The sequence below is a fragment of the Panthera tigris genome, chromosome E2 (assembly GCF_018350195.1).
Source record: "Panthera tigris isolate Pti1 chromosome E2, P.tigris_Pti1_mat1.1, whole genome shotgun sequence".
NCBI lineage: Eukaryota > Metazoa > Chordata > Mammalia > Carnivora > Felidae > Panthera > Panthera tigris.
This window is the reverse complement of record NC_056674.1, coordinates 41,852,142-41,869,406: the sequence shown is the minus strand read 5'-3', so window position 1 is coordinate 41,869,406 and position 17,265 is coordinate 41,852,142. Positions and strand designations below refer to the sequence as shown.

At 51.1% G+C, this 17,265-nt stretch overlaps 1 protein-coding gene and 1 long non-coding RNA gene across 2 annotated transcripts in view; one reads left to right on the top strand and one right to left on the bottom strand.

The window, feature by feature from the left end:
- CDH5 (cadherin 5) overlaps nt 1–1,226 on the bottom strand; it is a 34,020-nt gene extending 32,794 nt beyond the window's left edge. Inside the window, exon 1 of the mRNA XM_042970117.1 lies at nt 1,108–1,226. The gene's annotated coding sequence lies outside the window, so the exon portion shown is untranslated. The remainder of the gene's footprint in view (nt 1–1,107) is intronic.
- LOC122234292 overlaps nt 1–17,265 on the top strand; it is a 480,573-nt gene that overhangs the window by 30,690 nt on the left and 432,618 nt on the right. The window lies entirely within an intron of this gene.

Below are 17,265 nucleotides of genomic sequence, written 5' to 3'. Positions count from 1 at the left end.
TAGAACCTTTTATCCTGGGGCATGTGGGTGGCTCATTTGCTTGAGCATCTGACTTTCGATCTCAGCTCAGGACATGATCTCATGGTTTGTGAGATTGAGCCCCGTGTCAGTGCGGAGCCTGCTTGGGATTCTCCCTCTCCCTCTCTTCCTGTCCCTCCCCCACTCACTCTCACTCTCTCTCTCTCTCTCTCTCTCAAAATAAAAATAAACATAAAAAAAGAGAACCTTTTGTCTGTATCACCTGCAGTTCCCACAACGGCTTGTAGAGTCACTGTCTCTTGTTCAGACAAATACACAGAGGTTTGGAGAACATGGAGGTTTGGAGGTGCTGAGTAATTTTCCCGGAGTAACATGGGAAGGAGTGATAGAGCTGGGCATCCCACCCGAAACTGCCTGCCTTCGATTCGTTTTGGGGGAACTTCCGCAAAACATGAGGGCTGTGGGGTCCCAAACTTGGGGCGTCTGGGGAGAAAGGGTGGGCCGCTTTGCCGACCACAGCTCCCATGGCTTGTACCTGGTCCCTGCAGTGTCCGGGGCAGGGAGGGGAGGGATCCATAGGCAGGGCCTCAGGTGCCCAGAGCCAAGCCTCAGCTTGCCTTTTCTAAAAATGGCGGCGCTGGCTGACAGAGAGGGGCCGCGGCTCAGAGCTCTGCTTCCAGGGCTCCTCTCCCAATGCCATAACAGAACGTTGGCAGGAGGGATGATGTGAGGCTTTGGTAAATCCTCTCCCGTGGGGGAGGGCCACCCAAGAGGAGACTAGGCCCGGGTGCCACTCTTCTGCCTCTGAGTGCTGGCAACTCAGACCCCCGTGCTCTCTGAAACGTGGCGTGGATGGAAGCCAGTGGGCCTTCGAGGCTCATGGAGTTGGAGGGTCTACACGTGGAAGAACTTCCCCCACCAAGTCCTGAGAATGCCGGCTTGTACCCACGACACCGCCACTAGCTCACCACTCTGAGCCGGGAGGAGACTCGGTCCGCCCCCAAGGAATGGCTCTTCCCCGGGACCCCAACAACGACCGCTCTACAGATGGGGCAGCCAAGCGCCCTCTCGGCTCGGGCGCTTGGCGAGGCGTCTGGGGTGGAGTAGGGGCGGGGATTCCTCACTCACCGAGCTCGCGGACCGGGAGGTGTCTTGGTTCCGTCTGTCCGTTTGGCTGAGCTGCTGTGGAGCTCCGTGGAGCTCAGCCGATAGCCTCTCGAGGGGAGCCACACCCGGCCTATGAGGGAGGCCTGGCTGCCGCCCCTTCAGGTTTTCCAGCTGGCCCTGGCCCACTTCCCCCTGGGATGGTTTCCTGTTATTGTTCCTTTGTGAGGGCCGGGCTGGCTGCAGATAGGCAGGCTCTGTGGTGGGCGGCTGCCTCGGCCCAGCCGGGCTGTGCTCGTGGAGGCCTGGGCCTGGACGGGGCCTGGCACGCTCAGGTCGGATCCCAGTCCCAGCCCTCATGTCTGCTCCTGATGGGACCTGGAGCCAGACACATCTCCCTCCCTGGCCCGATGCTCAGTTTCCTCATCTGTAAATGGGGATAATCAGACCTCAAACTCACATGGGTGTTGGGATCAGCGAGAGTCAAAATGAAACTGTAGGCGGGATCCGGTCCATCAGAACCAAGCAGCTGGGGGCGGGAGGGGCACAGATTCTGTGAACCTGGAGAGTCCTAGGAGGAGCTTTTATAAACTGAACAGACCTGATCAGCTCAACTGACTGGGAATCTTCCAGGGTGGTGGGAGTGTGTCCTTTGAATGGTTGCTCTCGTTTTCCCCTGAGCGAGCGGTTGGGAAGTCCCAAATGTGCTCCTTTACGGGACGGGGGAGACAGAGACCTGAGAGGGAGAACGTCTTGCCCAGAAGCACTCAGTAAGTCTGCGGACACGGGCATGGAGCTGGGGAACGGGGTGGGAAAATGATTTTTGGGAAGGTGAGATAAAGATCTGTCTCTTTGGGGCATGTTGAGTTGGAGATGGCTTTTGGACACCCAGGTGGTGATGCCGGGTTTGCAGTTGGAGACGGGTGCATGCAGGTGGCTTGGAGATGAGGTTTAGAAGCTCTGATCTTACTTATGGCTTATTTCCGTGAGGCTGTGGGAGTGGATGAACTTAGAGGGAGGGAGGCCCCTGGCATCTGAGATTTGTATATCTTCTAGGAGAGCCTGGCAGGGAAAAGGGAAAGCCGGGAGAGGGCAGGGCTGTGGAGAGCAGGCAAAGACGAGGACAGGGTGTCAGCTGGGTAAGGGGAGGGCAGATTTGGAAGCTGGAAGTCACAGACAGCTCTGGACAGAGCAGGTTAAATGGAATGGGGTAGACAAGGCAGATTAGAGGGGCTGGTGAACAGGGATGAAGAGGGGGAGATGAGTGTGATCACAGCTTCACAGTGAACAGGAGCAAGAAATGGGAGAGATTCTGTGTGTGTGTGTGTGTGTGTGTGTGTGTGTGTGTGAGTGTGAGTGTGTGTTTAAAGCTGTGTTTGTGTGGAGGGGACTTCTAGATGATGCTGGAGGGAGAAGAGCGACCTGTGGAGGGAGAAGGGTCCTAAGGCGGGCCTCTGCACAGGATCCAGCACATTCCATCACTTTTGGTGGAATGAACAAACAAAGGCGCAGCGTTTTCTTATTTTCTTCCCCAACAGGCTTAACTCTGTCTTCCCCAGCCAGAGGGTGGATGTGGCCCCAGGCCAGCTGGTCCCTCAGCCCCATGCTCCTGGCTCTGCACGCCCCAGCCTGGGCTCTCTGCCTGCTCTGTGGCGTACGTGCCTGTGGGACCGGGCTGGGCCTGGCCTCACTTCCCGTAGGGTCTCAGACTTGTCGCTGGTGGCAGATGGGGACAGGGTCTGTGTTGGCACCATCTGCTGATTCCCTTTGTACTCCCAGTCCACAGGAAAGTTGACTCTGCCCCGAAGCCTGCTGTTCCTGTCATCTGTAAACAAAGGGATGGCTATCCAGGCATGTGCCCTGGGGCAGGGATGTGGTCACCCCGAAGAGGTAGTCCAGGCCATGGGAGGAAGGCTAGTGCCCTTGGGGCTCCTGGGGAGCTCATGTCCGATTTCTGCCACCACCCAGCACCTGCTCCAACCCTTCTGGAGGCACAAGAGGCACTGGGAAGGCACAAGGCCAGGAAGTGCCATCAGGAGCAAAGGAGGCAGCCGGTGGGCCGGCAGGAAACGGGATGGTCTGTGAGACCTGATTAGCAGTGGAGGAGGAAGCGACAATCAGGATGGTGGGGTGGACTGGGAGTGTGGCAGTGAGGCCTGGGGACACCCACCTAGCCTCTGCCAGGACGAAAGCTGACTGGAGACTCGGTCCTGTGGTGTCCTGCTTGGAGAGGTTCAGACTTGGATGTCGGCCGACCTGGTTCAGATCCTACCCTGGCCTCTCACTGGCTGTGTGACCCAGGGTGGTTGACATGCCGCTCTGAGCTTGTTTCTTTACCTGTGAAATGGGTTGCAGTCCACACTTGGCAGGGCCGTCCAGAGGATCAAATAAGACAGCATAAATAAATGACTGCAGGGACAAGCATTTTACCAAGCAGGTAAAATTTCTTACAGTGTGGTCCTCAGGCCAGCTGCCTCCCAGCCACCTGGGGGTGGGGGGCGCTTGTTGAAAATGCAGATTCCTGGCCCTCACATGCAGACTGATGGAGTCAGAATGGCTGGCAGTGGAGCCCTGAGGCCTGCGATGCATTTGTAGCTCTCTGGATGCTCAGGTTTGGGAGTCACGGCATGCGTGTCCTCAGAGCCCTGAGCTCTCTTTCCAGGGACTCCTCTTTCAGTCCTCAGAGCAACCCTGAGGGGCAGGACTGTCGTCATCCCCGTTACGCAGAGGGGGAAACAGACTGGGAATGAACTGCTTTCCACGATCAGAGCTTGTCAGTGGTAGAATGGAAATTCTGACCCAGGGCCTCTGTTTCCAGAGGTCATGTCCTCGCTGCCCACCCCTCCCCCATGCTCAGGCTTTCCCGCCCATTTCATTGAATGAAAGAATACATGAGTGAGGGACGGAATGGGTCAACGACCACTGGCATGTTGAGGCAGACACAAGGCGCGGGGTTGGGTATACACCTGTGTTCTGTGGTATATCCCGGCACACGGTGGGGCCTCTTCTTGAAGCCTTCAAAGAGGCACTGACTCAATCCATCCATCCAACTCTCAACCCCGCTGGGCGCACAGCTCTGTGTCTGGCTCCGGGTGGGCACCCAGGGAAGAAAAGAGGCCAGCCCGTGATAAACTCTGAGTCTGGGGTGGAGCCGTTGCGGTCACCGACACTGCTGTGAACTCAGCACCAGTTATGTGCCACCTCCGCTCCAGGCCCTGTGCTTTCTTTTCAGTATTCCCGGTGGCCCTGTGTGGGGGGTATGGCTCTGCCCCTGCTGCAGCATCACGTACGTGGCCCAGCATGGCAGCGCCTGGCTCAGACCAGGGCTCCCGTGAGCGTGCCAGCCCTGCCCCACTGCCTCCATCCCATCTCAGGCTGAGCTGCTCCAGCCACTGCCTCCGAGGATGCTCTTCGCTTCCTAGCTCTGCCTGCCCAAACCTCCCGCCCAGCGCTTCAGTGCCCAGCTCAGACATACTGCCCCTCCATCCAGCCTGCCTAGATTCCCATTCTGGGAGCGTCATGCCCCCTGGGAAGCTTCCACTCCACCTGCCCCCCACTTGTTCCGTTCCAAAACCTGTAGGGCCCCTTGCCTGTTTTCTTGTGTAATGATTCCTCACTATAGCCCTGAGAGGTGTCAATGCTGTTCATAGGCCCATTTTTCTTAAGAGGGAGCCAAGGCTCAGAGAGGCTGAGGAACTTGCCCAAGGTCACACAGCTCTCAAGTAGCAGAGCCAGGATTCCAGTGCTCATCTTCTGGTTCCCAGTTTAGTGCTCACTTGATACCATCCCACTCCTGACGAATTGTCATTGGGTAACAATGTTTTATGCTCATCTATTATTAAAATATACTGTTAATGGTGTCCAGTCTTTGCCTAGCTTTGTGCTGGGCATGGGAGATGCAGACATGACCCAGGCTTGGTCCCTGCCTTTGATGTTTCACATTAGTGTGAGCTGCATTGGGTGGGGCCGGGGTGGGAACAGAGGTGTGTGCCCCATGCCGAGGGTGCCTGGAGGTGGCCCTGGGGAGCTGCGGAGGATGGGAGTCCCCAAGATGTTGAAAGGATAGGCACGAGCTGCCCAAGCACAGAGCAGGAGGAAGGACTGGCCAGGCAGAGGGCATGGTTAAGGTCAAAGGTGCGGAGGCCTCCTTGGCAAGAAGCCATCCCGTGGAGGGAAGCACTGAGGTTCTGTGAGGGTGAATCGGGGACTGGCTGGATGAGGCCAGTGGCGGAGAGCTGCTCCTGCCTCCCTGAGGAGCTTGGGCAGGGGCACACCTGAGGCCTCTCACTTGTCAGGGACCTGCAGAGCCCTGAATTTTAGGAGAATTGCCCGGTCCAGGGTAGCATCCTGCGGTCAGGCCAGGGAGAGGCTGCAGGCTGGGGAACCTCAGGCCGCCGCTGCTGTGCAGGTGCCGTTGCTGGAGCCCGACTGAAGCCTCTCCTCAGCCAGGAAAGGACTAGCTGAGCAGGAATTGAATTCCCGACAGTGAGAACAATACCTTATCCGCCGAGCACTTTCCCAGATGTTTCTCACTTTTCTCCCACAACATCCGGGGGACGCTGGTAGGAAGCCACGCTCCAGTGCTTTGGGGCTGAGGGCACCAAAGAGCAGTCGGTGAGGGTTCCGAAGGGTCCCCGTGGTTATGTCCTGAGAATGCCTGCCACTTACTGTCCTGCCGATCCCGGCTGAGCCATACAGCCTTTGGTGCCTCAGTTTCTCCTTCTGTAAAATGAGGGTGATCGCATGCCTTTCTCATGGGGTTGGTGGAAAGTGCATGGAGCAGTCCCTGGCATCAGTAAGTGCTTGATAAACATTAGTCGTGACAATGATGTCCATAGAAGTTGATAGTGGGACACACGTGAGGGTGTGGGCGGGGCACCGCATGAGCATAGCGTTTGCTGGGCAGCCGGGTGGCTGCATGTGTATGTGTAAGAGCGCACATAGAGCATGTAAGGCACCCATCTGGATTGACTGTGTACGTGTTTATGGGTGCGTGAGTGGGTACAGCTGCCCAAGGGAGGGCCAGGCCTTGGGGCAGCACCTTCCTCCCCCATCATCTGGAATCATCTGCCACGTTATCCCATTGACCAGTCCTTCTGCACCCTTATCTCCTGCGGAGGCCAGAGAAGTCAAAGCCTGGCTCAAAGGTGGAGACTAAAGCCCCCGCTTCCCTGTCTGGGGGGCAGGCCTGAGTCTGGCAGAGCACTGGCCCCTTGAAAGCCAGGACTTCCTGTCTCCAGGCCGCACATTCCTTGTGTCCTCCGTCAAAGTGTCTTGGAGAACAATGGGTCAGAGTCTTTGCCATCTGTGGGGCAGGAAGGTGGGTCAGGGGCAGGTCAGTCCTGCCTCTCGATGGGGCCAACAGGGCTCCGGCCCCAGTTCTGGGCCCAGCAGTGTGGCAGCGGAGCCGGAACCTGGCCGACCTGGGACGTCTGCCTCCTGCCCGTGCAGGTCCATCCCTTATTCAGGCCACCTCCACACCCCTCAGCACACACTGCCCCCTGCTCCCCTCCCCATCCCCTATGGCCCGAGTCAGGTCTTCTGGGCACAGTCCAGCTGATCCTGGAGAAGGAGGCTGCTGGAGAGAACTCAGGGCGGATTGGACGGGACTAATCACTCAGGCTGGCAGAGATCTTGGAGATCCCCTGGCTTCACCCACCTGTCATGCCACTGAGAACCAGGAGGGAAACAAGAGACTAACCAGCCGAAAGAAATCCTCCCCAGCCCCTGCGCTGAAGCTCATACTCACAGGGTGTCTCTGACCCATTGCCTCTGTGTTTATGTACTGTTTTCACAAGCCTGGTGGCATGGGAGGGACAGGATGGGGCTGTGGCACTCAAACTGGGCCTCTCTGGGGGGCGGGGGCAGCCAAACCTATGGAGATGAGGAACCTGGGGGTCTTTTGTCTATGTGGACAGCTCTTCAAAACCTTTGGCTGTTTTTGCACCTCCTTGCGTCTGAGAATCTGGTTGCCGTTAGGGGTTCCTCTGCCTCTGCCTCGGGCTGAGGGATCATCCTGAGAACAGCTCCCAGAGGACTGTTTGTGCTTCTGGGAAAGTTTCTTTCCAGTTCTGAGTCCTGGCTGGGGGCACTTGTGGGGAAACATGGTGGTCCTTAGCCTGGGTGAGGGAGGCTGGGGTCAGGGCAGTGGGTTGGGGGGGGGGCAGTATCTAGACTCCTGGGGACTAGGAAGGCTTGATAGGGGATGGTTTGTCTCCACTTCTGCCCCAAAGACCAGCCCTGAAATGCCTTCATATCTGGGACCCCTACTGTCCCTCACCCTATCCCTCCAACCCATTCCCCCTCTATTCCCATTGGTCTGCTGTTTGGTGCCAGTTCCTGCATGACAGCCACCATCTTTTACTCCTTGGGACAAAGTCCAAGCTCCTGGGCCTGGCATTCAGTACCCTGATGCCCCTGTAGCCCCACTCCCTACTTCTCAGCTCCAACCATGCTGGAGGATTGAGTTCTCTACAAGCACAGTGCTCTCTGTTGGGCCACAGGACCTTTGCACATGACATCTCCACTGCCTGGATTCCATCTCCCCAAGAACCTCCAGGCCCTCCAACTCCCTGAAATTCAATCCAAATGTCATTCTCTCCATGACAAACAATACCAGTAAAGAATATAGATACTTCCCATTTATTTATGTATTTTATTTATTTATTTATTTATTTATTTATTTATTTATTTATTTATTATTTTAGAGAGAGAGAGTGTGTGAGTGCTCGAGTGGGGGAAAGGGACAGTGGGAGAGAGAGAGGATCTTAAGCAGGCTCCATGGTCAGTTCAGAGCTCAGTGTGGAGCTTGATCTCACAACTCTGGGATCGTGACCTGAGCTGAAATCAAGAGTAGGATGCTCAACGAACTTAGCACCCAGGTACCCATAGATACTTCCCTTTTAAAAATAAGAGCTTTAGGGGCACCTAGGTGGCTCAGTCGGTTGGGCAACCGACTTCAGCTCAGGTCACGATCTTGTGGTCTGTGGGTTCGAGCCCCGTGTCGGGCTCTGTGCTGGCAGCTTAGAGCCTGGAGCCTGCTTCTGATTCTGTGTCACCCCCTCTCTCTGCCCCTCTCCTGCTTGCTCTCTGTCTCTCTCTCAAATAATAAAAACATTTAAAATAATAAAAAAATAAGAGCTTTATTGAGATATAATTAATAGATTATAAAGTTCATCTTGTAAATTGAACTGTAAACAATTCAATGTGTTTTTTTGGTCTTTTTTGTATATTCACAGAGTTGTACATCAGTCACTATCATCTAATTCTAGAACATTTGCATCACCCCAGAAGAAACCCAGTGCCCATTAGCAGTGTCTCCCCATTCCTCTTCCCTACAGCTTCTGGCCTCCACTAATCTACTTTTCTGTCTCTGTGGGTTTGCCTATTCTGGACATTTCATACAGATGGAATCATACAACATGTGACCTTTTGTGACTGGCTTCTTTCACTTAACATGTATCAGAACTGCCATTTGTTTTCACGGCTGAATCATATTCTCATGTGTGGATAGTCCATGTCTGTTTATTCTTTCATCACTTGGTGGACATTTGGGATGCTGCCCCTTTTTGGTTGTTATGAATAAGACTGCTATGAACACTTGTGTACAGGTTTTTGCATGAGGATGTTTTTTTAATTCTCTTGGAGCATATATTTAGGAGTGGGATTGCTGGGTCATATGGTAATCTCTAAATTTAGTCGTCGAGGTATTTCTGCTTTACGCTTGCACCAGAAATATATAGGGTCTCCAGTTTCTCCACACCCTCACCAACATTTGTTAATATCTGTCCTAGTGGGTATGAAGTGCTATCTCAACACGGTTTTAATTCACATTTCCCAAATGACTAATGCCGTTAAGCATCTTTTCATACTTATTGCTGTTTGTGTATCTTTTGTTCTTGAAGAATGTCTGTTCAAATCACTTGCCCATTTTTAATTGGGTTGTCTTTTTTTTGTTGTTGTATTGGAAGTTTTTTTTCCATGTCAAGAAATAAGTCCCTTAGCAAATATGTGGCTTGCAAATGTTTCCTCCTATTCTTTGAGTTGTTGTTACTTTCTTGATTGTGTGCTTTGAAACACAAAAGCTTTTTATTTTAGTGAAGTCCAGTTTATATAGGTTTTTTTCTTTTGTCTTTTGTACCTGTGGTATCAAACTGAAGAAACTATTCCCTAATCCATGGTCATGAATATTAGCTATCACTTCTTAAGACCTATCCTGTGTCAGGTACTTTACATATATTATTTCCTCACATCACATCCTGACAAGATAGTTTTCACTCCCATTTTACAGATGTGAAATTGAGGCATATAGCTAGTATATGGCAGAGTGTCTAGTGTCAAGCTGGGCTTAGGTGGGTGCCAAGGTGACCCCCACACACCATTGGAACCCCAGCAGTGGGTTAAGGAAAAGAGTAAATTGACATTCATGGAGGACTTGCTTTGTGCCAGGTGCAGGGCTCAGTGCTGTATATGCATTATCTCACTTTCTCCCTCCGTGGCCATGGTTCTCAAAGGGTGGCCCTGACCAGCAGCATCGGCCAGTTCTTGGGCCCTACCCTACTCGTGCTACATCAGAAACTTGGGTGGGGCCAGCAATCTGTGTTATTTAAGAGCTTCAAGTGATTTTGATGTGCTCAAGCTTAGAGAACTACTGCCCTAAAGGCCTTCACTGCATTTGTCTGGGGAGGCTTTTCTTGTTTGTTTGTTTTTCTAAGTACCACATGGGGGGGGGCGGGGAAGGCACACCTAGAGATTCTGATTTAAATGGACTTCGTAGAGGCTGGACTTCACAGTTTTTTTTTTTTTTTTAAGTTTTTTTTTTTTTTAACATCTTTTTATTTATTTTTGAGACAGAGAGAGACAGAGCATGAACGGGGGAGGAGCAGAGAGAGAGGGAGACACAGAATCGGAAGCAGGCTCCGGGCTCTGGGCCATCAGCCCAGAGCCCGACACGGGGCCCGAACCCACGGACCGCGAGATCGTGACCTGAGCTGAAGTCGGATGCCTAACCGACTGAGCCACCCAGGTGCCCCTGGACTTCACAGTTTTTAAAAGTTCCCCAGAAGGTCCTAAGATGCACCTAAAGGGGCATTAATCACTTCCTTAGGAGTAGGTGCCCCCACAACTCCATTTTATAGGTGCAGAAGCTCTGGGAGGATAAAGGACATGTCCAAGGTTATGTAGCCATGCAGAAGGAGGGGGAGCTGGAATTTAAAGTCCCCGTTTTCCACTTCCCCTTCTAACTCCCATTCATTACTTTTTGCTGAATTTAGAGCCTCTGTTGGTTTCTCTAGCTGTGCGCTTTGGGAAATTTTAACTGGTGCATAATGTTGCCATCTAGTGGCCATTGATGAGAACTAGTGAGCATCTTCAGGACTTCTAACAGTTCTCAGGGGACACATAGGGAAGAGGAAAGGCTGCCATTTACAGTTACTTAAGACAGATGTGTTTGGGAGACTTGGGCCCATCTTTCTAAAAGACATCTTTTGAGAAAAGAATAGTGGAATGATGGCAGGCTTCGTGTTTAAACACTGTTGATGAAAGTCTATTCACAAAGCCGGAGAGAGGCTGGGGAGGAGACTGTCTTCTTGATTGCACTGTGGGCAGGTTCCATGACTTTCTCCCAGGCCCATCTGTGTACTTCTCTGTGAAATCTAGTTTTAGCAAGAGCCCTGCCAATTCAGCTTAGCCAGACCCCTGACCCTGGATATCCGGTCAGGTCCCTCCCCCTCCTCCCCCTCAATCCCCCCTCTCCCTGGCCTGCCTTCAGCAAGAGTCCTGTTTAGATCATTTTAGCAAGAATCCCCATTACCCCTGATGTTTCTCTTAGTAAGTTCCCATCCATTGCCTCCCACTCAGCTTGCTCCTTGGCTGTAAGTTCTCTCTCGTCCTTGCTGTGTTTGAATTTGAGCCTGCTATCCTCCAGAACCCCACTGCAGCGGTCCCTATAACTATCATGATGGTCCTACATAGAGTCTGTTTTACCATTTTTAGCAAGTGTCAGAAAAAAATACACACACACACACACACACACACACACATACAGTGTTTATTATGTGTCTGAGAGAGAGAGAGTGCACGTGCAGGGGAGAGACAGAGAGGGAGAGAGAGAATCCCAAGCAGGCTCTATGCTGTCAGCACAGAGCCCCACACAGGGCTCAAACCCACAAACCGTGAGACTGTTACCTGAGCTGAAATCAAGAGTCAGACGCTTAATCAACTGAGCCACTCAGACGCCCCCTGTATATATATTTAATACTGGGGAATCTGGGTCCCAGGCAGGACTGGAAGGGGAAGCAGAGAGGAATCTGAAATGATGGAGATGCACTGGGGCAAGAAAGCTGAGCCACCCTCGGGGCTGTCAGACCTGTGTTTGGTCACTGGGTCATTTGACAGGTATCTCTAGTGGGTCAGGTCTGAAAGGGGTACTGGGTCTCAGGCATCAGTGGGAGAAGCATATTTGGGGTACTCAGTTTCTTTTGGTCTAAGCAGTTCTGTTGTCAGCCTTGGGAGAGGCTTTAGCAGAGGCAGGTGAGGTGGGGAGGGGGTGGTGCCCCCAGTTGGGGGAGCTGAAGTGGCTGGGGAGGGGGAAGCCTCTTGGAGTTGGTGTCCAGGATCTGAAGAGGTGAGCACAGAGGTGAGTCAGAATCGATGGCTGCTGCCTGTCCTGCTGGCTCCAGTGGGATCATCCCAGGAAATGCTTGGAACCTCTCAGGTGCTGGAGTGGCAGGGCTTTTCACCAGGGGTAGGGGCATTGAGAGAAATAAAGCATCTGAGGAAGGTGGGGGTGACTGGCTACAGGCAGGTCATTTGGAAGTGTGTAGTTTGGTGGCGTTAAGTACATTCACAATTGTTGGGCAACCATTACCATCATCCATCTCCAGAACTCTTTCCATCTTGCAAAATGGAAAGTCTATACCAATTAAACACTAACTTCCCTTTCTTCCTTCCCCTCACCTCAGCCCCTGGCAACCACCATTCTGCTTTCTGTCTCTAGGAATCTGACTACTCTAGGTACCTTCTAGAAGTGGAATCATACAGTGTTCATCCTTTTGTGTCTGGCTTATTTTGCCCAGCAGAATGACCTCGGGGTTCATCCATGTTATAGCATGGGTCAGAACTTCCTGCCTTTTGAAGACTGAGTAATGTTCTGTTGTATATATGTATACCACATCTGGCTTATCCATTCATCTGTCCGTAGACACTTGGGTTGCTTCTGTCTTTTGGCTGTTGTGAATAATGCTGCTACAAATACCGTGTATAACATATCTGTTTGAGTCTCTACCCTCAGTTCTTTGGGTATATACTCAGAAGTGGAATTGCTGGATCATATGGTAATCATATTTGTACTTTTTTAAAGGAACCACCATACTATTTTCCTTTTTCCATTCCTGCCAGCAGTGCACCTGGCTTCTAGTTTCTCCATGTCTTCACCAACATTTGTTATTTCCTGTGTTTTTTTAATTTTAATTTTAATTTTAATTTCTTAGTAGTCATCTTGATGGGTGCGAAATGGGATTTCACTGTGGTTTTGATTTAGGTATATGTAATGATTAGTAATGTTGAACATCTTTTCATGTCATGTACAACTCATGTAAAATTAAATCTTAGTGGAAAAATGAGATCTAAGGGTTCATGCTGTTGTAAGATAAACCATCTAGCCTCGAAACGGTAGATATCATGCCAGAGGCAGATCTCCAGTGGTCAGAGGGCTCCATCGCAAGTCCATCTAGATCAGCATTTTTCATCAGTGACTTAGAGGAAAACATTGATTGTCTGCTAATCAACCCAATGAATGATTCCAACTTGGAAAGACTGGGGAGTGCATTGGGTGGCAGGGTCAGGATGTCTTGACAGGGTGAAGAAGTATTTCAGAATAACACTATGTAACATTACAAGTATGCGTTGAAGGTCTTGCTTGCACTGACATTTATTTTATTTTATTTAAAAAAATTTTTTTTAATGTTTATTTATTTTTGAGGCAGAGAGAGACAGAGCATGAACAGGGGAGGGGCAGAGAGAGAGGGAGACGCAGAATCTGAAACAGCCTCCAGGCTCTGAGCAGTCAGCACAGAGCCTGACGCGGGGCTCGAACTCACGGACCGCGAGATCATGACCTGAGCCGAAGTCGGATGCTTAACCGACTGAGCCACCCAGGCGCCCCGCACTGACATTTAAAAAACAGATCAGGAGCCATTGCCCAAAGATAGGGAGACATATGAGAGAAATTGAGGGCTCTTGGTCAATGTTTGGGATAATAATAAAAATATTAAAAATAATGATAGCTAACTTGGATGATCTTATTGTGCCCTTACAACAAAGTATGATGTAGATACTACTATCAGTGCCCATTCAACAGATGGAGAAATTGAGGCTCATAGAGGTGAAGTAACTTACCTAGAGTCACATAGCTAGTAGGTGACAGAGCTTTAATCAAGGACAGGACCTCCCCCTGAGGTCTGCTGGCTCCACCCTGGCCAGACTCTGATTGGAGTGTGCTGTGTTCATTCCTTTCAAGTAACTGTAGGATGTATGGGGGATGGCTACAGGGAAGTTTAACCTAAAGTGGACTAGGAACCCATGGAAGTAGTGGGTTCCCTGTACCTGGGATGTTCACGCAGAGGCCAGAAGGCCCTGGCAGTGCTGTTGTGGTGAGGATCTCAGCATCAGATGAGGACTAGGATAAATACAATTCAAGGTCTCCCCTTCCTCTGCAATTCTATAATTCTGCCAAAACAACTTATTACTTTAAGACCAAGTGTATGATATGGGAGAACTCTGTTTTTTACGCACTGCCTGTATGCATTATTTATAATCCTTCAGGGTTTCTCCTATGACAAACATGTACACTGTGTTTATTTCCAAGTTTTAGGGCTTGTGACAAATTTTACATGACCATTTAGGTTTTACATTTCAGTTGATTATTGAGACATTTATAGTTATTGTACATTTATATTTATGATACAGGTTTTGTCATATTTATGATGCACTGGATGCCCAGTCATTGATCAGAAACCCAAGCTGAATATCTTACAGCATTTCTGTGGGAAAGCATGTCCTGCTTTATGACAATTCATTTTATGATGTGGTTTCAGAAACTCAGAGAATTTACTTTGGGGGAAACTTCTCTCAGTCACCAGGTTCAGAAAAGGACCATATATTTAGACGTAGCGCTAGGTGGCTTGGTTGAGTTTCTCCACTTTTCTGTGCGTCCGTTTCCTCATTTAGGAATTGGAGGGGAGGAGGCACGCCCTTCCCGGCATTCTGAGGTGGTGCGTGTGGTAGTGTCCTCCTCAGTGGCCCTGGTTCCTGCTCTTTGGTCCTTCTTGGCATTGATGGTGTTGCCTTGGAAAACACTAGCCTTGAAGGCTGGCAGCTTTCCCAGGGGGCACCAGGTTTGGGGTTCCTTCCAGGAATCCTCTTGCCAAACAGCTTCTTTTCAGCAGACTTAGGATTTTGCTGGGGCCTCCACACCAAACTAGTTTCACCCTACATAGAAGAAATCAATCTTTGCAGCTGAGCTGTTGCTACGACATTGATTTGGCATAAATTTTGAGACAGCCTGGCTAATAAATAAGGGAAAGGCAATAAACATCAGAGAAAATTATCTGTGAGGGGTTTGGGGCAGGCATCTGGGAGGGGGGAGATTCCTGCCTCCCTCCCCTGCCTCCCTTCTGTTCCTAGCCTGAGTCCCTTGTCAGCAGTCGGGTGACGGCAGCAACAGGACCTAGGCTGGGCTGCCTGATGTGTGTGGTCGGTTTGGAGAAGTGGGGAGGGTGTGGGGCCTCCTTGAGACTCTTGGGTGCTCAGAGCAGCCGGGCAGAGCAGGGAGAGGCCTGCCCCTCTGGCCTTTGGTGCCCACCCACTTAAGTATGAATCTCAGCCCCTGAGCTTGGCAGCATGGGCAGGTGAATTAATTTCTCTGCACCTTGGTTTTCTCACCTGGAAAATTGGGGAAGCTTCTGGCAGGCATCATATGAGACACAGGGATGGGACCACCACAGTTAGCACACCAGTACCTGTCAGCTGTGGCAATCACACTGTGGAGGTTAAAGTGGCTGTCTGCCGTTTTTTTTTGAAGTTTATTTATTTCTGACAGAGAGAGAAAGAGTGTGAGTGTGAGTGAGGGAGGGGCAGAGAGAGAGGGAGACACAGAATCCGAAGCAGGCTCCAGGCTCCGAGCTGTCAGCACAGAGCCCGACGCGGGGCTCGACCTCACGAACTGCGAGATCATGACCTGGGCCGAAGTGGGACGCCTAACCGATTGAGCCACCCAGGTGCCCTGCGGCCATCTGCCAAATACCCAACACACAGTAGGCACTCTGTGAACAGCAGGTGTTACTATTCTGGGGTGTGCACTAATGGGCTTTTTGGCACCCCACCCTCACGTCCTGGACCCTTCTTCTTCGCCACACTCGTGTCCTGCTTCCAGCCCTGCTGTGGCCCCAGGATGATCCAGCATTTCTCAGTTCCTTCTCGGAGCTCAGGGTCCTTGACTTCCGCTGGACAACTCCCCACCTGCTGCTGGCCTCTCCGGGCTCACTGGGTCACAGTCCCCATGTTGCAGGAATGTGGCAGGGTCTCCATCCAGTTCTGCAGCCTGGCTTGTCTGTCCTGAAGAGGATGCTCTCACCTGCACAACTGCATTTTTCGTAGTGTGTTAGTAACTATAATACCGGTTAATAGGAACCTCAAATAAATAACTCTTACCCACACCTGCTTACTGCTAGGTGATGAGGAAAAAACAAACGTGTATTTGAAAAGTAATACATTTCCCCCAACATGATTTCTGTCTCTGGTCATAAATGTCAGAGATAAATGAATCTGTTTTATTAAGAATCTGCACATTGGTACAGGGAGGCATCTGCTGGACCGTGAATCATGGAGCCCCTGGTACCCCCGTCCCCCGCCCCCCACTCCCCCACATTGTCAGTGCCTGCAGGCATTGCCTTCCTGCTTCAGAGCTGGGAGCTTCAAAGAGTTAGGTCTGCCTTCGTATCCAGGCCCCTTCCCCACTGAAGCCAGGCCCTTCCAGGTGCTGTTGGTACAGACGACTTTAGTGGCCCAGCATGGACTTCCCCCAGATCCTGACCCCATTCCCAGACTCAGAGGCAGGCATGTCTGAGCTGGCCTCTCAGCTCTACGCTGTGCGACTGCTAGTGAATTGCTTGTGCTCTCTGAGCTTCAGCTTTCTCAGCTACAGAGTGGGAACACTGATGCTCAGGGCCGATTTTCCCATTAGGCTTAGTAGGGACAGCGGCTAGAGCCCAAGATACTAAAGCAGGGGCTGTAGGCAGAAAAATGGCCTTCCAAAGAGTCTCATGTCTTAATCCCTGGAAACTGTGATTATACTATGTGGCAAAGGGAAACTAACGTTGCAGAGGAATTAGGGTTGCTGGTCAGCTGACCTCGAAGTAGAGAGATTAGTTTAGATTATCCTGGGGGGCCCAGTGTCATCCCAAGGGTCCTTAGATGGGCGGGAGTGTAGGTGGACTTGAAGATGGGGGAGAGGCCGTAGCCAGGAGTGTGGCTGCCTCTAGAGGCTGGGAGAGGCAGGGGAGGGTATTATCCCCTAGACCCCCTGGCAAAGATTGCAGCCCGACCACACCTTGATTTTAGCCCACTGAGACCCATTTTGGTCTTCTGACCTCCAGCACTGTAAAATAATAAATCTGTGTTGTTTTAAGCCACTACGTTTGTGGTAGCTGGTTATAGCAGCAATAGGAAATGAATACATGAGCCCACAGACATGTTCTAATTTCTTTTTAAAAATTAAAAAAAATGTTTATTGATTTATTTTGAGAGAGAGAGAGAGAGAGAGAGAGAATGAGAATGAGTGGGGGAGGGGCATAAAGGGAGGGAAAGAGAATCCCAAGCAGGTTCTGTGCTGTCAGCATAGAGCCTGATGACGCGGGGCTCAGTCTCATCAATGATGAGATTGCGACCTGAACCTAAATCAAGAGTCAAATGCTCAACTGACTGAACCACCCATGTGCCCCTCTAATATCTTTTTAAATCAGAAGAAAAGTAAATGTAACCCAGACTGGATTATATTCATCTTTGTACCAAGGCAGTTGTAAACTATGGTTTTAACAATTTGTTTTCTGGAGGAAGGTACCCACAGAAGGAAAAGCCCTGAGGACCCGTGGAGGTCAGAATGCAGCCCCGATGCTTATTGCCTCA